The sequence below is a fragment of the Hyla sarda genome, unplaced genomic scaffold (genome assembly GCF_029499605.1).
Source record: "Hyla sarda isolate aHylSar1 unplaced genomic scaffold, aHylSar1.hap1 scaffold_3211, whole genome shotgun sequence".
Lineage (NCBI taxonomy): Eukaryota > Metazoa > Chordata > Amphibia > Anura > Hylidae > Hyla > Hyla sarda.
The window spans coordinates 1-21,791 of NW_026609947.1; the positions used below are offsets into that span (position 1 = coordinate 1).

A 21,791-nucleotide genomic window follows, 5' to 3' on the forward strand; every position below is an offset into this window, starting at 1 on the left:
GGGGACGTATCAGATATTAAACTGATAAGAACAGATACTACACTTGATCTTAGCCAAAAGGCCGAGAAGCGATAACCGTGAAAGGGGCGGGCCCAACAAGGTCCCCTTCATGGGCACTATCACTGCTTGCTGTCAGGGAGGCTGCCAGACAATTTTCCATGCACACTCTGGGCTGGGGGGCAGTCAACCACCAGTACACACAGCAGAACCTAAACCCATACCATTATTGCTAAGCAGCAAGACAGGGGCCCATTGCACTCCCACGGGGCCTTTTTAAATGCAATCCATAACCCGGATTTGCCAGGAACCCTTCTTACTCCTCCTACTTGCATGTGACACTGGGCTTAGGATCTGCATAGGAAACACACACACAAGCACACACCTACCTTTGTTGCCTGCAGATGCCTCCTTGGCTGTCCCCAAACGGTATCAAACCAACACCCACGGGAAGCTGTAAGCATAGAGGACATGCCTGCACCCCATTGGACTTACCTGTGTGGGTTAAATCCGGGTTATTTGACAACCTATGGCGGTGATGGTTCTGCTCAGGCAGAGCAGTGCTGATGCTCCTCATAAAGCTGTCGCTGCTGTGAAGGTTCTAGGTGACATCACAATCCCTATGGTTACATACACGACAAAGCTGGGTTGTTGTTGTTTACACTCTGCAAGGCCTGTGGAAGTGAGTGACATCATAGCACTGTAGTTCTGAGGGTTCTAGATGGATGCAACAATCTCCTGTTGCTTCTATGAAGGCCATAATAGACGACATCACCAAACAGCTCCATAGTCACATACACAGCAAAGGAGAGATGTTGTTTACACCTAGTGATGTCAGTGGTATTGAGTGACATCACAGCACAGTGCTAAGGCTCCTGGGCCTGGACACAGCAGCGGCTGCAATATCTCAACGGAGAATACGTTTATATATATGTGTGTGTGTGCGCGTATATATATATATATATATATATATATATATATATATATATATATTTCTCCGCCGAAATCACTTTTAAACCCATTTCCACCTTTTTTTCCCTTCTCTTCCTCTTACTTTTTTTTCACGTTTTTTTACGTTTTTCTCCTTTTCGCCTCTTTTCTGGGCGTATTATTCTTCTTTTTCTTCTTTTTTTTCGTCTAATGCATACCCCATCAGTGCAGCAATGCTTATTCAATACCGCCAGCAGATGGAGACACTGGGGGATAATTTTCTAAGGATTTATACTGATTTTTCCTGTCTGAATTTGTCGCACAGAAAGTTGCAGGCCAAATATGTGTGACATTTCTGCGACTTTAGCTTCTAGAGCATTTTTACAACATTATACATAGGTGCTGAATACATAAAAAGCGACTGTTCAGCGACAGACAAGTCGCATCGGCTGAAAGTAGGCCAGAATGTCAGTCCATGTTGGAGCAGGTTTAGATACAGTCTAAAGCATAGATCTCAAAGTCTGTGCACAGAATTTAGCAAGGGCCTCGCACCTTCTGATGCATCAGGTAGGTGCACTATAGCATAGCCTAACCCTCTGTACTTTGGTCTATATTGATGCGGGACATAGACAGCCAGCTGATGACCAATCCATTAGTGCAATGGATGGCTGGAAGCATTTGTCTTTGCCTTTGCAATACCACAGAAGCAATGCATGGTCAATGTACAGCAATGACACACCTGTGTGAACAGCCAGGAGACCCCCCCATGTTATGTTACATAGTTACATAGTTAGTACGGTCGAAAAAAGACATATGTCCATCAAGTTCAACCAGGGAATTAAGGGGTAGGGGTGTGGCGCGATATTGGGGAAGGGATGAGATTTTATATTTCTTCATAAGCATTAATCTTATTTTGTCAATTAGGAACATTCAGCACCCACCCGCTATCAAGGCAGCTGCCTATCATGTCATGCCCTACCTGCACAGGTGTGCTGGCTACTCAAATGATCCAATTAAGGAGGCCATTTAGTCAGCAGCAGCAGAAGTCCTGTGCCTGGACGCTCCAACAGCGGCCAGACACAAGCAGAAGCAGCAGAAGCAGCAGCAGCACCACCTTTTGTTTTTTGGCTGCAGCAGCAGCAGCAGCAGCAGCAAGGCCCACAGGGCTGGCTAGCTGGCTAGCCAGCAAGCAGGTAGCAATGAAAGTAGGAATCTTTCTTTTTAACCCTGTAAGGGGGTGGTGCACTGTACCCGAAGATACTGCCATATCGGGTCAATGCATAGGGCGACGGAAGCAAGCTTCGAAATCGGCCCCCGTTCTCAAAAATCCATTTAATATATGGTCCCCAGATAGGGGACGTATCAGATATTAAACTGATAAGAACAGATACTACACTTGATCTTAGCCAAAAGGCCGAGAAGCGATAACCGTGAAAGGGGCGGGCCCAACAAGGTCCCCTTCATGGGCACTATCACTGCTTGCTGTCAGGGAGGCTGCCAGACAATTTTCCATGCACACTCTGGGCTGGGGGGCAGTCAACCACCAGTACACACAGCAGAACCTAAACCCATACCATTATTGCTAAGCAGCAAGACAGGGGCCCATTGCACTCCCACGGGGCCTTTTTAAATGCAATCCATAACCCGGATTTGCCAGGAACCCTTCTTACTCCTCCTACTTGCATGTGACACTGGGCTTAGGATCTGCATAGGAAACACACACACAAGCACACACCTACCTTTGTTGCCTGCAGATGCCTCCTTGGCTGTCCCCAAACGGTATCAAACCAACACCCACGGGAAGCTGTAAGCATAGAGGACATGCCTGCACCCCATTGGACTTACCTGTGTGGGTTAAATCCGGGTTATTTGACAACCTATGGCGGTGATGGTTCTGCTCAGGCAGAGCAGTGCTGATGCTCCTCATAAAGCTGTCGCTGCTGTGAAGGTTCTAGGTGACATCACAATCCCTATGGTTACATACACGACAAAGCTGGGTTGTTGTTGTTTACACTCTGCAAGGCCTGTGGAAGTGAGTGACATCATAGCACTGTAGTTCTGAGGGTTCTAGATGGATGCAACAATCTCCTGTTGCTTCTATGAAGGCCGTAATAGACGACATCACCAAACAGCTCCATAGTCACATACACAGCAAAGGAGAGATGTTGTTTACACCTAGTGATGTCAGTGGTATTGAGTGACATCACAGCACAGTGCTAAGGCTCCTGGGCCTGGACACAGCAGCGGCTGCAATATCTCAACGGAGAATACGTTTATATATATGTGTGTGTGTGCGCGTATATATATATATATATATATATATATATATATATATATATATATATTTCTCCGCCGAAATCACTTTTAAACCCATTTCCACCTTTTTTTCCCTTCTCTTCCTCTTACTTTTTTTTCACGTTTTTTTACGTTTTTCTCCTTTTCGCCTCTTTTCTGGGCGTATTATTCTTCTTTTTCTTCTTTTTTTTCGTCTAATGCATACCCCATCAGTGCAGCAATGCTTATTCAATACCGCCAGCAGATGGAGACACTGGGGGATAATTTTCTAAGGATTTATACTGATTTTTCCTGTCTGAATTTGTCGCACAGAAAGTTGCAGGCCAAATATGTGTGACATTTCTGCGACTTTAGCTTCTAGAGCATTTTTACAACATTATACATAGGTGCTGAATACATAAAAAGCGACTGTTCAGCGACAGACAAGTCGCATCGGCTGAAAGTAGGCCAGAATGTCAGTCCATGTTGGAGCAGGTTTAGATACAGTCTAAAGCATAGATCTCAAAGTCTGTGCACAGAATTTAGCAAGGGCCTCGCACCTTCTGATGCATCAGGTAGGTGCACTATAGCATAGCCTAACCCTCTGTACTTTGGTCTATATTGATGCGGGACATAGACAGCCAGCTGATGACCAATCCATTAGTGCAATGGATGGCTGGAAGCATTTGTCTTTGCCTTTGCAATACCACAGAAGCAATGCATGGTCAATGTACAGCAATGACACACCTGTGTGAACAGCCAGGAGACCCCCCCATGTTATGTTACATAGTTACATAGTTAGTACGGTCGAAAAAAGACATATGTCCATCAAGTTCAACCAGGGAATTAAGGGGTAGGGGTGTGGCGCGATATTGGGGAAGGGATGAGATTTTATATTTCTTCATAAGCATTAATCTTATTTTGTCAATTAGGAACATTCAGCACCCACCCGCTATCAAGGCAGCTGCCTATCATGTCATGCCCTACCTGCACAGGTGTGCTGGCTACTCAAATGATCCAATTAAGGAGGCCATTTAGTCAGCAGCAGCAGAAGTCCTGTGCCTGGACGCTCCAACAGCGGCCAGACACAAGCAGAAGCAGCAGAAGCAGCAGCAGCACCACCTTTTGTTTTTTGGCTGCAGCAGCAGCAGCAGCAGCAGCAAGGCCCACAGGGCTGGCTAGCTGGCTAGCCAGCAAGCAGGTAGCAATGAAAGTAGGAATCTTTCTTTTTAACCCTGTAAGGGGGTGGTGCACTGTACCCGAAGATACTGCCATATCGGGTCAATGCATAGGGCGACGGAAGCAAGCTTCGAAATCGGCCCCCGTTCTCAAAAATCCATTTAATATATGGTCCCCAGATAGGGGACGTATCAGATATTAAACTGATAAGAACAGATACTACACTTGATCTTAGCCAAAAGGCCGAGAAGCGATAACCGTGAAAGGGGCGGGCCCAACAAGGTCCCCTTCATGGGCACTATCACTGCTTGCTGTCAGGGAGGCTGCCAGACAATTTTCCATGCACACTCTGGGCTGGGGGGCAGTCAACCACCAGTACACACAGCAGAACCTAAACCCATACCATTATTGCTAAGCAGCAAGACAGGGGCCCATTGCACTCCCACGGGGCCTTTTTAAATGCAATCCATAACCCGGATTTGCCAGGAACCCTTCTTACTCCTCCTACTTGCATGTGACACTGGGCTTAGGATCTGCATAGGAAACACACACACAAGCACACACCTACCTTTGTTGCCTGCAGATGCCTCCTTGGCTGTCCCCAAACGGTATCAAACCAACACCCACGGGAAGCTGTAAGCATAGAGGACATGCCTGCACCCCATTGGACTTACCTGTGTGGGTTAAATCCGGGTTATTTGACAACCTATGGCGGTGATGGTTCTGCTCAGGCAGAGCAGTGCTGATGCTCCTCATAAAGCTGTCGCTGCTGTGAAGGTTCTAGGTGACATCACAATCCCTATGGTTACATACACGACAAAGCTGGGTTGTTGTTGTTTACACTCTGCAAGGCCTGTGGAAGTGAGTGACATCATAGCACTGTAGTTCTGAGGGTTCTAGATGGATGCAACAATCTCCTGTTGCTTCTATGAAGGCCATAATAGACGACATCACCAAACAGCTCCATAGTCACATACACAGCAAAGGAGAGATGTTGTTTACACCTAGTGATGTCAGTGGTATTGAGTGACATCACAGCACAGTGCTAAGGCTCCTGGGCCTGGACACAGCAGCGGCTGCAATATCTCAACGGAGAATACGTTTATATATATGTGTGTGTGTGCGCGTATATATATATATATATATATATATATATATATATATATATATATATTTCTCCGCCGAAATCACTTTTAAACCCATTTCCACCTTTTTTTCCCTTCTCTTCCTCTTACTTTTTTTTCACGTTTTTTTACGTTTTTCTCCTTTTCGCCTCTTTTCTGGGCGTATTATTCTTCTTTTTCTTCTTTTTTTTCGTCTAATGCATACCCCATCAGTGCAGCAATGCTTATTCAATACCGCCAGCAGATGGAGACACTGGGGGATAATTTTCTAAGGATTTATACTGATTTTTCCTGTCTGAATTTGTCGCACAGAAAGTTGCAGGCCAAATATGTGTGACATTTCTGCGACTTTAGCTTCTAGAGCATTTTTACAACATTATACATAGGTGCTGAATACATAAAAAGCGACTGTTCAGCGACAGACAAGTCGCATCGGCTGAAAGTAGGCCAGAATGTCAGTCCATGTTGGAGCAGGTTTAGATACAGTCTAAAGCATAGATCTCAAAGTCTGTGCACAGAATTTAGCAAGGGCCTCGCACCTTCTGATGCATCAGGTAGGTGCACTATAGCATAGCCTAACCCTCTGTACTTTGGTCTATATTGATGCGGGACATAGACAGCCAGCTGATGACCAATCCATTAGTGCAATGGATGGCTGGAAGCATTTGTCTTTGCCTTTGCAATACCACAGAAGCAATGCATGGTCAATGTACAGCAATGACACACCTGTGTGAACAGCCAGGAGACCCCCCCATGTTATGTTACATAGTTACATAGTTAGTACGGTCGAAAAAAGACATATGTCCATCAAGTTCAACCAGGGAATTAAGGGGTAGGGGTGTGGCGCGATATTGGGGAAGGGATGAGATTTTATATTTCTTCATAAGCATTAATCTTATTTTGTCAATTAGGAACATTCAGCACCCACCCGCTATCAAGGCAGCTGCCTATCATGTCATGCCCTACCTGCACAGGTGTGCTGGCTACTCAAATGATCCAATTAAGGAGGCCATTTAGTCAGCAGCAGCAGAAGTCCTGTGCCTGGACGCTCCAACAGCGGCCAGACACAAGCAGAAGCAGCAGAAGCAGCAGCAGCACCACCTTTTGTTTTTTGGCTGCAGCAGCAGCAGCAGCAGCAGCAAGGCCCACAGGGCTGGCTAGCTGGCTAGCCAGCAAGCAGGTAGCAATGAAAGTAGGAATCTTTCTTTTTAACCCTGTAAGGGGGTGGTGCACTGTACCCGAAGATACTGCCATATCGGGTCAATGCATAGGGCGACGGAAGCAAGCTTCGAAATCGGCCCCCGTTCTCAAAAATCCATTTAATATATGGTCCCCAGATAGGGGACGTATCAGATATTAAACTGATAAGAACAGATACTACACTTGATCTTAGCCAAAAGGCCGAGAAGCGATAACCGTGAAAGGGGCGGGCCCAACAAGGTCCCCTTCATGGGCACTATCACTGCTTGCTGTCAGGGAGGCTGCCAGACAATTTTCCATGCACACTCTGGGCTGGGGGGCAGTCAACCACCAGTACACACAGCAGAACCTAAACCCATACCATTATTGCTAAGCAGCAAGACAGGGGCCCATTGCACTCCCACGGGGCCTTTTTAAATGCAATCCATAACCCGGATTTGCCAGGAACCCTTCTTACTCCTCCTACTTGCATGTGACACTGGGCTTAGGATCTGCATAGGAAACACACACACAAGCACACACCTACCTTTGTTGCCTGCAGATGCCTCCTTGGCTGTCCCCAAACGGTATCAAACCAACACCCACGGGAAGCTGTAAGCATAGAGGACATGCCTGCACCCCATTGGACTTACCTGTGTGGGTTAAATCCGGGTTATTTGACAACCTATGGCGGTGATGGTTCTGCTCAGGCAGAGCAGTGCTGATGCTCCTCATAAAGCTGTCGCTGCTGTGAAGGTTCTAGGTGACATCACAATCCCTATGGTTACATACACGACAAAGCTGGGTTGTTGTTGTTTACACTCTGCAAGGCCTGTGGAAGTGAGTGACATCATAGCACTGTAGTTCTGAGGGTTCTAGATGGATGCAACAATCTCCTGTTGCTTCTATGAAGGCCATAATAGACGACATCACCAAACAGCTCCATAGTCACATACACAGCAAAGGAGAGATGTTGTTTACACCTAGTGATGTCAGTGGTATTGAGTGACATCACAGCACAGTGCTAAGGCTCCTGGGCCTGGACACAGCAGCGGCTGCAATATCTCAACGGAGAATACGTTTATATATATGTGTGTGTGTGCGCGTATATATATATATATATATATATATATATATATATATATATATATATTTCTCCGCCGAAATCACTTTTAAACCCATTTCCACCTTTTTTTCCCTTCTCTTCCTCTTACTTTTTTTTCACGTTTTTTTACGTTTTTCTCCTTTTCGCCTCTTTTCTGGGCGTATTATTCTTCTTTTTCTTCTTTTTTTTCGTCTAATGCATACCCCATCAGTGCAGCAATGCTTATTCAATACCGCCAGCAGATGGAGACACTGGGGGATAATTTTCTAAGGATTTATACTGATTTTTCCTGTCTGAATTTGTCGCACAGAAAGTTGCAGGCCAAATATGTGTGACATTTCTGCGACTTTAGCTTCTAGAGCATTTTTACAACATTATACATAGGTGCTGAATACATAAAAAGCGACTGTTCAGCGACAGACAAGTCGCATCGGCTGAAAGTAGGCCAGAATGTCAGTCCATGTTGGAGCAGGTTTAGATACAGTCTAAAGCATAGATCTCAAAGTCTGTGCACAGAATTTAGCAAGGGCCTCGCACCTTCTGATGCATCAGGTAGGTGCACTATAGCATAGCCTAACCCTCTGTACTTTGGTCTATATTGATGCGGGACATAGACAGCCAGCTGATGACCAATCCATTAGTGCAATGGATGGCTGGAAGCATTTGTCTTTGCCTTTGCAATACCACAGAAGCAATGCATGGTCAATGTACAGCAATGACACACCTGTGTGAACAGCCAGGAGACCCCCCCATGTTATGTTACATAGTTACATAGTTAGTACGGTCGAAAAAAGACATATGTCCATCAAGTTCAACCAGGGAATTAAGGGGTAGGGGTGTGGCGCGATATTGGGGAAGGGATGAGATTTTATATTTCTTCATAAGCATTAATCTTATTTTGTCAATTAGGAACATTCAGCACCCACCCGCTATCAAGGCAGCTGCCTATCATGTCATGCCCTACCTGCACAGGTGTGCTGGCTACTCAAATGATCCAATTAAGGAGGCCATTTAGTCAGCAGCAGCAGAAGTCCTGTGCCTGGACGCTCCAACAGCGGCCAGACACAAGCAGAAGCAGCAGAAGCAGCAGCAGCACCACCTTTTGTTTTTTGGCTGCAGCAGCAGCAGCAGCAGCAGCAAGGCCCACAGGGCTGGCTAGCTGGCTAGCCAGCAAGCAGGTAGCAATGAAAGTAGGAATCTTTCTTTTTAACCCTGTAAGGGGGTGGTGCACTGTACCCGAAGATACTGCCATATCGGGTCAATGCATAGGGCGACGGAAGCAAGCTTCGAAATCGGCCCCCGTTCTCAAAAATCCATTTAATATATGGTCCCCAGATAGGGGACGTATCAGATATTAAACTGATAAGAACAGATACTACACTTGATCTTAGCCAAAAGGCCGAGAAGCGATAACCGTGAAAGGGGCGGGCCCAACAAGGTCCCCTTCATGGGCACTATCACTGCTTGCTGTCAGGGAGGCTGCCAGACAATTTTCCATGCACACTCTGGGCTGGGGGGCAGTCAACCACCAGTACACACAGCAGAACCTAAACCCATACCATTATTGCTAAGCAGCAAGACAGGGGCCCATTGCACTCCCACGGGGCCTTTTTAAATGCAATCCATAACCCGGATTTGCCAGGAACCCTTCTTACTCCTCCTACTTGCATGTGACACTGGGCTTAGGATCTGCATAGGAAACACACACACAAGCACACACCTACCTTTGTTGCCTGCAGATGCCTCCTTGGCTGTCCCCAAACGGTATCAAACCAACACCCACGGGAAGCTGTAAGCATAGAGGACATGCCTGCACCCCATTGGACTTACCTGTGTGGGTTAAATCCGGGTTATTTGACAACCTATGGCGGTGATGGTTCTGCTCAGGCAGAGCAGTGCTGATGCTCCTCATAAAGCTGTCGCTGCTGTGAAGGTTCTAGGTGACATCACAATCCCTATGGTTACATACACGACAAAGCTGGGTTGTTGTTGTTTACACTCTGCAAGGCCTGTGGAAGTGAGTGACATCATAGCACTGTAGTTCTGAGGGTTCTAGATGGATGCAACAATCTCCTGTTGCTTCTATGAAGGCCATAATAGACGACATCACCAAACAGCTCCATAGTCACATACACAGCAAAGGAGAGATGTTGTTTACACCTAGTGATGTCAGTGGTATTGAGTGACATCACAGCACAGTGCTAAGGCTCCTGGGCCTGGACACAGCAGCGGCTGCAATATCTCAACGGAGAATACGTTTATATATATGTGTGTGTGTGCGCGTATATATATATATATATATATATATATATATATATATATATATATATTTCTCCGCCGAAATCACTTTTAAACCCATTTCCACCTTTTTTTCCCTTCTCTTCCTCTTACTTTTTTTTCACGTTTTTTTACGTTTTTCTCCTTTTCGCCTCTTTTCTGGGCGTATTATTCTTCTTTTTCTTCTTTTTTTTCGTCTAATGCATACCCCATCAGTGCAGCAATGCTTATTCAATACCGCCAGCAGATGGAGACACTGGGGGATAATTTTCTAAGGATTTATACTGATTTTTCCTGTCTGAATTTGTCGCACAGAAAGTTGCAGGCCAAATATGTGTGACATTTCTGCGACTTTAGCTTCTAGAGCATTTTTACAACATTATACATAGGTGCTGAATACATAAAAAGCGACTGTTCAGCGACAGACAAGTCGCATCGGCTGAAAGTAGGCCAGAATGTCAGTCCATGTTGGAGCAGGTTTAGATACAGTCTAAAGCATAGATCTCAAAGTCTGTGCACAGAATTTAGCAAGGGCCTCGCACCTTCTGATGCATCAGGTAGGTGCACTATAGCATAGCCTAACCCTCTGTACTTTGGTCTATATTGATGCGGGACATAGACAGCCAGCTGATGACCAATCCATTAGTGCAATGGATGGCTGGAAGCATTTGTCTTTGCCTTTGCAATACCACAGAAGCAATGCATGGTCAATGTACAGCAATGACACACCTGTGTGAACAGCCAGGAGACCCCCCCATGTTATGTTACATAGTTACATAGTTAGTACGGTCGAAAAAAGACATATGTCCATCAAGTTCAACCAGGGAATTAAGGGGTAGGGGTGTGGCGCGATATTGGGGAAGGGATGAGATTTTATATTTCTTCATAAGCATTAATCTTATTTTGTCAATTAGGAACATTCAGCACCCACCCGCTATCAAGGCAGCTGCCTATCATGTCATGCCCTACCTGCACAGGTGTGCTGGCTACTCAAATGATCCAATTAAGGAGGCCATTTAGTCAGCAGCAGCAGAAGTCCTGTGCCTGGACGCTCCAACAGCGGCCAGACACAAGCAGAAGCAGCAGAAGCAGCAGCAGCACCACCTTTTGTTTTTTGGCTGCAGCAGCAGCAAGGCCCACAGGGCTGGCTAGCTGGCTAGCCAGCAAGCAGGTAGCAATGAAAGTAGGAATCTTTCTTTTTAACCCTGTAAGGGGGTGGTGCACTGTACCCGAAGATACTGCCATATCGGGTCAATGCATAGGGCGACGGAAGCAAGCTTCGAAATCGGCCCCCGTTCTCAAAAATCCATTTAATATATGGTCCCCAGATAGGGGACGTATCAGATATTAAACTGATAAGAACAGATACTACACTTGATCTTAGCCAAAAGGCCGAGAAGCTATAACCGTGAAAGGGGCGGGCCCAACAAGGTCCCCTTCATGGGCACTATCACTGCTTGCTGTCAGGGAGGCTGCCAGACAATTTTCCATGCACACTCTGGGCTGGGGGGCAGTCAACCACCAGTACACACAGCAGAACCTAAACCCATACCATTATTGCTAAGCAGCAAGACAGGGGCCCATTGCACTCCCACGGGGCCTTTTTAAATGCAATCCATAACCCGGATTTGCCAGGAACCCTTCTTACTCCTCCTACTTGCATGTGACACTGGGCTTAGGATCTGCATAGGAAACACACACACAAGCACACACCTACCTTTGTTGCCTGCAGATGCCTCCTTGGCTGTCCCCAAACGGTATCAAACCAACACCCACGGGAAGCTGTAAGCATAGAGGACATGCCTGCACCCCATTGGACTTACCTGTGTGGGTTAAATCCGGGTTATTTGACAACCTATGGCGGTGATGGTTCTGCTCAGGCAGAGCAGTGCTGATGCTCCTCATAAAGCTGTCGCTGCTGTGAAGGTTCTAGGTGACATCACAATCCCTATGGTTACATACACGACAAAGCTGGGTTGTTGTTGTTTACACTCTGCAAGGCCTGTGGAAGTGAGTGACATCATAGCACTGTAGTTCTGAGGGTTCTAGATGGATGCAACAATCTCCTGTTGCTTCTATGAAGGCCATAATAGACGACATCACCAAACAGCTCCATAGTCACATACACAGCAAAGGAGAGATGTTGTTTACACCTAGTGATGTCAGTGGTATTGAGTGACATCACAGCACAGTGCTAAGGCTCCTGGGCCTGGACACAGCAGCGGCTGCAATATCTCAACGGAGAATACGTTTATATATATGTGTGTGTGTGCGCGTATATATATATATATATATATATATATATATATATATATTTCTCCGCCGAAATCACTTTTAAACCCATTTCCACCTTTTTTTCCCTTCTCTTCCTCTTACTTTTTTTTCACGTTTTTTTACGTTTTTCTCCTTTTCGCCTCTTTTCTGGGCGTATTATTCTTCTTTTTCTTCTTTTTTTTCGTCTAATGCATACCCCATCAGTGCAGCAATGCTTATTCAATACCGCCAGCAGATGGAGACACTGGGGGATAATTTTCTAAGGATTTATACTGATTTTTCCTGTCTGAATTTGTCGCACAGAAAGTTGCAGGCCAAATATGTGTGACATTTCTGCGACTTTAGCTTCTAGAGCATTTTTACAACATTATACATAGGTGCTGAATACATAAAAAGCGACTGTTCAGCGACAGACAAGTCGCATCGGCTGAAAGTAGGCCAGAATGTCAGTCCATGTTGGAGCAGGTTTAGATACAGTCTAAAGCATAGATCTCAAAGTCTGTGCACAGAATTTAGCAAGGGCCTCGCACCTTCTGATGCATCAGGTAGGTGCACTATAGCATAGCCTAACCCTCTGTACTTTGGTCTATATTGATGCGGGACATAGACAGCCAGCTGATGACCAATCCATTAGTGCAATGGATGGCTGGAAGCATTTGTCTTTGCCTTTGCAATACCACAGAAGCAATGCATGGTCAATGTACAGCAATGACACACCTGTGTGAACAGCCAGGAGACCCCCCCATGTTATGTTACATAGTTACATAGTTAGTACGGTCGAAAAAAGACATATGTCCATCAAGTTCAACCAGGGAATTAAGGGGTAGGGGTGTGGCGCGATATTGGGGAAGGGATGAGATTTTATATTTCTTCATAAGCATTAATCTTATTTTGTCAATTAGGAACATTCAGCACCCACCCGCTATCAAGGCAGCTGCCTATCATGTCATGCCCTACCTGCACAGGTGTGCTGGCTACTCAAATGATCCAATTAAGGAGGCCATTTAGTCAGCAGCAGCAGAAGTCCTGTGCCTGGACGCTCCAACAGCGGCCAGACACAAGCAGAAGCAGCAGAAGCAGCAGCAGCACCACCTTTTGTTTTTTGGCTGCAGCAGCAGCAGCAGCAGCAGCAAGGCCCACAGGGCTGGCTAGCTGGCTAGCCAGCAAGCAGGTAGCAATGAAAGTAGGAATCTTTCTTTTTAACCCTGTAAGGGGGTGGTGCACTGTACCCGAAGATACTGCCATATCGGGTCAATGCATAGGGCGACGGAAGCAAGCTTCGAAATCGGCCCCCGTTCTCAAAAATCCATTTAATATATGGTCCCCAGATAGGGGACGTATCAGATATTAAACTGATAAGAACAGATACTACACTTGATCTTAGCCAAAAGGCCGAGAAGCGATAACCGTGAAAGGGGCGGGCCCAACAAGGTCCCCTTCATGGGCACTATCACTGCTTGCTGTCAGGGAGGCTGCCAGACAATTTTCCATGCACACTCTGGGCTGGGGGGCAGTCAACCACCAGTACACACAGCAGAACCTAAACCCATACCATTATTGCTAAGCAGCAAGACAGGGGCCCATTGCACTCCCACGGGGCCTTTTTAAATGCAATCCATAACCCGGATTTGCCAGGAACCCTTCTTACTCCTCCTACTTGCATGTGACACTGGGCTTAGGATCTGCATAGGAAACACACACACAAGCACACACCTACCTTTGTTGCCTGCAGATGCCTCCTTGGCTGTCCCCAAACGGTATCAAACCAACACCCACGGGAAGCTGTAAGCATAGAGGACATGCCTGCACCCCATTGGACTTACCTGTGTGGGTTAAATCCGGGTTATTTGACAACCTATGGCGGTGATGGTTCTGCTCAGGCAGAGCAGTGCTGATGCTCCTCATAAAGCTGTCGCTGCTGTGAAGGTTCTAGGTGACATCACAATCCCTATGGTTACATACACGACAAAGCTGGGTTGTTGTTGTTTACACTCTGCAAGGCCTGTGGAAGTGAGTGACATCATAGCACTGTAGTTCTGAGGGTTCTAGATGGATGCAACAATCTCCTGTTGCTTCTATGAAGGCCATAATAGACGACATCACCAAACAGCTCCATAGTCACATACACAGCAAAGGAGAGATGTTGTTTACACCTAGTGATGTCAGTGGTATTGAGTGACATCACAGCACAGTGCTAAGGCTCCTGGGCCTGGACACAGCAGCGGCTGCAATATCTCAACGGAGAATACGTTTATATATATGTGTGTGTGTGCGCGTATATATATATATATATATATATATATATATATATATATATATATATTTCTCCGCCGAAATCACTTTTAAACCCATTTCCACCTTTTTTTCCCTTCTCTTCCTCTTACTTTTTTTTCACGTTTTTTTACGTTTTTCTCCTTTTCGCCTCTTTTCTGGGCGTATTATTCTTCTTTTTCTTCTTTTTTTTCGTCTAATGCATACCCCATCAGTGCAGCAATGCTTATTCAATACCGCCAGCAGATGGAGACACTGGGGGATAATTTTCTAAGGATTTATACTGATTTTTCCTGTCTGAATTTGTCGCACAGAAAGTTGCAGGCCAAATATGTGTGACATTTCTGCGACTTTAGCTTCTAGAGCATTTTTACAACATTATACATAGGTGCTGAATACATAAAAAGCGACTGTTCAGCGACAGACAAGTCGCATCGGCTGAAAGTAGGCCAGAATGTCAGTCCATGTTGGAGCAGGTTTAGATACAGTCTAAAGCATAGATCTCAAAGTCTGTGCACAGAATTTAGCAAGGGCCTCGCACCTTCTGATGCATCAGGTAGGTGCACTATAGCATAGCCTAACCCTCTGTACTTTGGTCTATATTGATGCGGGACATAGACAGCCAGCTGATGACCAATCCATTAGTGCAATGGATGGCTGGAAGCATTTGTCTTTGCCTTTGCAATACCACAGAAGCAATGCATGGTCAATGTACAGCAATGACACACCTGTGTGAACAGCCAGGAGACCCCCCCATGTTATGTTACATAGTTACATAGTTAGTACGGTCGAAAAAAGACATATGTCCATCAAGTTCAACCAGGGAATTAAGGGGTAGGGGTGTGGCGCGATATTGGGGAAGGGATGAGATTTTATATTTCTTCATAAGCATTAATCTTATTTTGTCAATTAGGAACATTCAGCACCCACCCGCTATCAAGGCAGCTGCCTATCATGTCATGCCCTACCTGCACAGGTGTGCTGGCTACTCAAATGATCCAATTAAGGAGGCCATTTAGTCAGCAGCAGCAGAAGTCCTGTGCCTGGACGCTCCAACAGCGGCCAGACACAAGCAGAAGCAGCAGAAGCAGCAGCAGCACCACCTTTTGTTTTTTGGCTGCAGCAGCAGCAGCAGCAGCAGCAAGGCCCACAGGGCTGGCTAGCTGGCTAGCCAGCAAGCAGGTAGCAATGAAAGTAGGAATCTTTCTTTTTAACCCTGTAAGGGGGTGGTGCACTGTACCCGAAGATACTGCCATATCGGGTCAATGCATAGGGCGACGGAAGCAAGCTTCGAAATCGGCCCCCGTTCTCAAAAATCCATTTAATATATGGTCCCCAGATAGGGGACGTATCAGATATTAAACTGATAAGAACAGATACTACACTTGATCTTAGCCAAAAGGCCGAGAAGCGATAACCGTGAAAGGGGCGGGCCCAACAAGGTCCCCTTCATGGGCACTATCACTGCTTGCTGTCAGGGAGGCTGCCAGACAATTTTCCATGCACACTCTGGGCTGGGGGGCAGTCAACCACCAGTACACACAGCAGAACCTAAACCCATACCATTATTGCTAAGCAGCAAGACAGGGGCCCATTGCACTCCCACGGGGCCTTTTTAAATGCAATCCATAACCCGGATTTGCCAGAAACCCTTCTTACTCCTCCTACTTGCATGTGACACTGGGCTTAGGATCTGCATAGGAAACACACACACAAGCACACACCTACCTTTGTTGCCTGCAGATGCCTCCTTGGCTGTCCCCAAACGGTATCAAACCAACACCCACGGGAAGCTGTAAGCATAGAGGACATGCCTGCACCCCATTGGACTTACCTGTGTGGGTTAAATCCGGGTTATTTGACAACCTATGGCGGTGATGGTTCTGCTCAGGCAGAGCAGTGCTGATGCTCCTCATAAAGCTGTCGCTGCTGTGAAGGTTCTAGGTGACATCACAATCCCTATGGTTACATACACGACAAAGCTGGGTTGTTGTTGTTTACACTCTGCAAGGCCTGTGGAAGTGAGTGACATCATAGCACTGTAGTTCTGAGGGTTCTAGATGGATGCAACAATCTCCTGTTGCTTCTATGAAGGCCATAATAGACGACATCACCAAACAGCTCCATAGTCACATACACAGCAAAGGAGAGATGTTGTTTACACCTAGTGATGTCAGTGGTATTGAGTGACATCACAGCACAGTGCTAAGGCTCCTGGGCCTGGACACAGCAGCGGCTGCAATATCTCAACGGAGAATACGTTTATATATATGTGTGTGTGTGCGCGTATATATATATATATATATATATATATATATATATATATATATATATATTTCTCCGCCGAAATCACTTTTAAACCCATTTCCACCTTTTTTTCCCTTCTCTTCCTCTTACTTTTTTTTCACGTTTTTTTACGTTTTTCTCCTTTTCGCCTCTTTTCTGGGCGTATTATTCTTCTTTTTCTTCTTTTTTTTCGTCTAATGCATACCCCATCAGTGCAGCAATGCTTATTCAATACCGCCAGCAGATGGAGACACTGGGGGATAATTTTCTAAGGATTTATACTGATTTTTCCTGTCTGAATTTGTCGCACAGAAAGTTGCAGGCCAAATATGTGTGACATTTCTGCGACTTTAGCTTCTAGAGCATTTTTACAACATTATACATAGGTGCTGAATACATAAAAAGCGACTGTTCAGCGACAGACAAGTCGCATCGGCTGAAAGTAGGCCAGAATGTCAGTCCATGTTGGAGCAGGTTTAGATACAGTCTAAAGCATAGATCTCAAAGTCTGTGCACAGAATTTAGCAAGGGCCTCGCACCTTCTGATGCATCAGGTAGGTGCACTATAGCATAGCCTAACCCTCTGTACTTTGGTCTATATTGATGCGGGACATAGACAGCCAGCTGATGACCAATCCATTAGTGCAATGGATGGCTGGAAGCATTTGTCTTTGCCTTTGCAATACCACAGAAGCAATGCATGGTCAATGTACAGCAATGACACACCTGTGTGAACAGCCAGGAGACCCCCCCATGTTATGTTACATAGTTACATAGTTAGTACGGTCGAAAAAAGACATATGTCCATCAAGTTCAACCAGGGAATTAAGGGGTAGGGGTGTGGCGCGATATTGGGGAAGGGATGAGATTTTATATTTCTTCATAAGCATTAATCTTATTTTGTCAATTAGGAACATTCAGCACCCACCTGCTATCAAGGCAGCTGCCTATCATGTCATGCCCTACCTGCACAGGTGTGCTGGCTACTCAAATGATCCAATTAAGGAGGCCATTTAGTCAGCAGCAGCAGAAGTCCTGTGCCTGGACGCTCCAACAGCGGCCAGACACAAGCAGAAGCAGCAGAAGCAGCAGCAGCACCACCTTTTGTTTTTTGGCTGCAGCAGCAGCAGCAGCAGCAGCAAGGCCCACAGGGCTGGCTAGCTGGCTAGCCAGCAAGCAGGTAGCAATGAAAGTAGGAATCTTTCTTTTTAACCCTGTAAGGGGGTGGTGCACTGTACCCGAAGATACTGCCATATCGGGTCAATGCATAGGGCGACGGAAGCAAGCTTCGAAATCGGCCCCCGTTCTCAAAAATCCATTTAATATATGGTCCCCAGATAGGGGACGTATCAGATATTAAACTGATAAGAACAGATACTACACTTGATCTTAGCCAAAAGGCCGAGAAGCGATAACCGTGAAAGGGGCGGGCCCAACAAGGTCCCCTTCATGGGCACTATCACTGCTTGCTGTCAGGGAGGCTGCCAGACAATTTTCCATGCACACTCTGGGCTGGGGGGCAGTCAACCACCAGTACACACAGCAGAACCTAAACCCATACCATTATTGCTAAGCAGCAAGACAGGGGCCCATTGCACTCCCACGGGGCCTTTTTAAATGCAATCCATAACCCGGATTTGCCAGGAACCCTTCTTACTCCTCCTACTTGCATGTGACACTGGGCTTAGGATCTGCATAGGAAACACACACACAAGCACACACCTACCTTTGTTGCCTGCAGATGCCTCCTTGGCTGTCCCCAAACGGTATCAAACCAACACCCACGGGAAGCTGTAAGCATAGAGGACATGCCTGCACCCCATTGGACTTACCTGTGTGGGTTAAATCCGGGTTATTTGACAACCTATGGCGGTGATGGTTCTGCTCAGGCAGAGCAGTGCTGATGCTCCTCATAAAGCTGTCGCTGCTGTGAAGGTTCTAGGTGACATCACAATCCCTATGGTTACATACACGACAAAGCTGGGTTGTTGTTGTTTACACTCTGCAAGGCCTGTGGAAGTGAGTGACATCATAGCACTGTAGTTCTGAGGGTTCTAGATGGATGCAACAATCTCCTGTTGCTTCTATGAAGGCCATAATAGACGACATCACCAAACAGCTCCATAGTCACATACACAGCAAAGGAGAGATGTTGTTTACACCTAGTGATGTCAGTGGTATTGAGTGACATCACAGCACAGTGCTAAGGCTCCTGGGCCTGGACACAGCAGCGGCTGCAATATCTCAACGGAGAATACGTTTATATATATGTGTGTGTGTGCGCGTATATATATATATATATATATATATATATATATATATATATATATTTCTCCGCCGAAATCACTTTTAAACCCATTTCCACCTTTTTTTCCCTTCTCTTCCTCTTACTTTTTTTTCACGTTTTTTTACGTTTTTCTCCTTTTCGCCTCTTTTCTGGGCGTATTATTCTTCTTTTTCTTCTTTTTTTTCGTCTAATGCATACCCCATCAGTGCAGCAATGCTTATTCAATACCGCCAGCAGATGGAGACACTGGGGGATAATTTTCTAAGGATTTATACTGATTTTTCCTGTCTGAATTTGTCGCACAGAAAGTTGCAGGCCAAATATGTGTGACATTTCTGCGACTTTAGCTTCTAGAGCATTTTTACAACATTATACATAGGTGCTGAATACATAAAAAGCGACTGTTCAGCGACAGACAAGTCGCATCGGCTGAAAGTAGGCCAGAATGTCAGTCCATGTTGGAGCAGGTTTAGATACAGTCTAAAGCATAGATCTCAAAGTCTGTGCACAGAATTTAGCAAGGGCCTCGCACCTTCTGATGCATCAGGTAGGTGCACTATAGCATAGCCTAACCCTCTGTACTTTGGTCTATATTGATGCGGGACATAGACAGCCAGCTGATGACCAATCCATTAGTGCAATGGATGGCTGGAAGCATTTGTCTTTGCCTTTGCAATACCACAGAAGCAATGCATGGTCAATGTACAGCAATGACACACCTGTGTGAACAGCCAGGAGACCCCCCCATGTTATGTTACATAGTTACATAGTTAGTACGGTCGAAAAAAGACATATGTCCATCAAGTTCAACCAGGGAATTAAGGGGTAGGGGTGTGGCGCGATATTGGGGAAGGGATGAGATTTTATATTTCTTCATAAGCATTAATCTTATTTTGTCAATTAGGAACATTCAGCACCCACCCGCTATCAAGGCAGCTGCCTATCATGTCATGCCCTACCTGCACAGGTGTGCTGGCTACTCAAATGATCCAATTAAGGAGGCCATTTAGTCAGCAGCAGCAGAAGTCCTGTGCCTGGACGCTCCAACAGCGGCCAGACACAAGCAGAAGCAGCAGAAGCAGCAGCAGCACCACCTTTTGTTTTTTGGCTGCAGCAGCAGCAGCAGCAGCAGCAAGGCCCACAGGGCTGGCTAGCTGGCTAGCCAGCAAGCAGGTAGCAATGAAAGTAGGAATCTTTCTTTTTAACCCTGTAAGGGGGTGGTGCACTGTACCCGAAGATACTGCCATATCGGGTCAATGCATAGGGCGACGGAAGCAAGCTTCGAAATCGGCCCCCGTTCTCAAAAATCCATTTAATATATGGTCCCCAGATAGGGGACGTATCAGATATTAAACTGATAAGAACAGATACTACACTTGATCTTAGCCAAAAGGCCGAGAAGCGATAACCGTGAAAGGGGCGGGCCCAACAAGGTCCCCTTCATGGGCACTATCACTGCTTGCTGTCAGGGAGGCTGCCAGACAATTTTCCATGCACACTCTGGGCTGGGGGGCAGTCAACCACCAGTACACACAGCAGAACCTAAACCCATACCATTATTGCTAAGCAGCAAGACAGGGGCCCATTGCACTCCCACGGGGCCTTTTTAAATGCAATCCATAACCCGGATTTGCCAGGAACCCTTCTTACTCCTCCTACTTGCATGTGACACTGGGCTTAGGATCTGCATAGGAAACACACACACAAGCACACACCTACCTTTGTTGCCTGCAGATGCCTCCTTGGCTGTCCCCAAACGGTATCAAACCAACACCCACGGGAAGCTGTAAGCATAGAGGACATGCCTGCACCCCATTGGACTTACCTGTGTGGGTTAAATCCGGGTTATTTGACAACCTATGGCGGTGATGGTTCTGCTCAGGCAGAGCAGTGCTGATGCTCCTCATAAAGCTGTCGCTGCTGTGAAGGTTCTAGGTGACATCACAATCCCTATGGTTACATACACGACAAAGCTGGGTTGTTGTTGTTTACACTCTGCAAGGCCTGTGGAAGTGAGTGACATCATAGCACTGTAGTTCTGAGGGTTCTAGATGGATGCAACAATCTCCTGTTGCTTCTATGAAGGCCATAATAGACGACATCACCAAACAGCTCCATAGTCACATACACAGCAAAGGAGAGATGTTGTTTACACCTAGTGATGTCAGTGGTATTGAGTGACATCACAGCACAGTGCTAAGGCTCCTGGGCCTGGACACAGCAGCGGCTGCAATATCTCAACGGAGAATACGTTTATATATATGTGTGTGTGTGCGCGTATATATATATATATATATATATATATATATATATATATATATATTTCTCCGCCGAAATCACTTTTAAACCCATTTCCACCTTTTTTTCCCTTCTCTTCCTCTTACTTTTTTTTCACGTTTTTTTACGTTTTTCTCCTTTTCGCCTCTTTTCTGGGCGTATTATTCTTCTTTTTCTTCTTTTTTTTCGTCTAATGCATACCCCATCAGTGCAGCAATGCTTATTCAATACCGCCAGCAGATGGAGACACTGGGGGATAATTTTCTAAGGATTTATACTGATTTTTCCTGTCTGAATTTGTCGCACAGAAAGTTGCAGGCCAAATATGTGT

The 21,791-nt window shown here is 46.0% G+C and overlaps 9 non-coding genes and 1 pseudogene across 9 annotated transcripts; all 10 read right to left on the reverse strand.

The window, feature by feature from the left end:
* LOC130329791 (U2 spliceosomal RNA) lies at positions 1-73 on the reverse strand (annotated as a pseudogene; the record flags this gene model as incomplete).
* Positions 74-2,162: 2,089 nt separating this feature from the next.
* Positions 2,163-2,353, reverse strand: LOC130329792 (U2 spliceosomal RNA). The gene has a single exon (XR_008873287.1). It is a non-coding gene; the product is annotated as a U2 spliceosomal RNA (small nuclear RNA).
* Positions 2,354-4,444: 2,091 nt separating this feature from the next.
* LOC130329793 (U2 spliceosomal RNA) lies at positions 4,445-4,635 on the reverse strand. Its single transcript, XR_008873288.1, has one exon. It is a non-coding gene; the product is annotated as a U2 spliceosomal RNA (small nuclear RNA).
* A 2,091-nt stretch (positions 4,636-6,726) lies between these two features.
* On the reverse strand, positions 6,727-6,917 carry LOC130329794 (U2 spliceosomal RNA). Its single transcript, XR_008873289.1, has one exon. It is a non-coding gene; the product is annotated as a U2 spliceosomal RNA (small nuclear RNA).
* Positions 6,918-9,008: 2,091 nt separating this feature from the next.
* On the reverse strand, positions 9,009-9,199 carry LOC130329795 (U2 spliceosomal RNA). The gene has a single exon (XR_008873290.1). It is a non-coding gene; the product is annotated as a U2 spliceosomal RNA (small nuclear RNA).
* Positions 9,200-11,278: 2,079 nt separating this feature from the next.
* Positions 11,279-11,469, reverse strand: LOC130329785 (U2 spliceosomal RNA). Its single transcript, XR_008873282.1, has one exon. It is a non-coding gene; the product is annotated as a U2 spliceosomal RNA (small nuclear RNA).
* Positions 11,470-13,552: 2,083 nt separating this feature from the next.
* Positions 13,553-13,743, reverse strand: LOC130329786 (U2 spliceosomal RNA). The gene has a single exon (XR_008873283.1). It is a non-coding gene; the product is annotated as a U2 spliceosomal RNA (small nuclear RNA).
* A 2,091-nt stretch (positions 13,744-15,834) lies between these two features.
* On the reverse strand, positions 15,835-16,025 carry LOC130329787 (U2 spliceosomal RNA). Its single transcript, XR_008873284.1, has one exon. It is a non-coding gene; the product is annotated as a U2 spliceosomal RNA (small nuclear RNA).
* A 2,093-nt stretch (positions 16,026-18,118) lies between these two features.
* On the reverse strand, positions 18,119-18,309 carry LOC130329788 (U2 spliceosomal RNA). Its single transcript, XR_008873285.1, has one exon. It is a non-coding gene; the product is annotated as a U2 spliceosomal RNA (small nuclear RNA).
* Positions 18,310-20,398: 2,089 nt separating this feature from the next.
* Positions 20,399-20,589, reverse strand: LOC130329789 (U2 spliceosomal RNA). Its single transcript, XR_008873286.1, has one exon. It is a non-coding gene; the product is annotated as a U2 spliceosomal RNA (small nuclear RNA).
* Between the last annotated feature and the right edge of the window lie 1,202 nt (positions 20,590-21,791).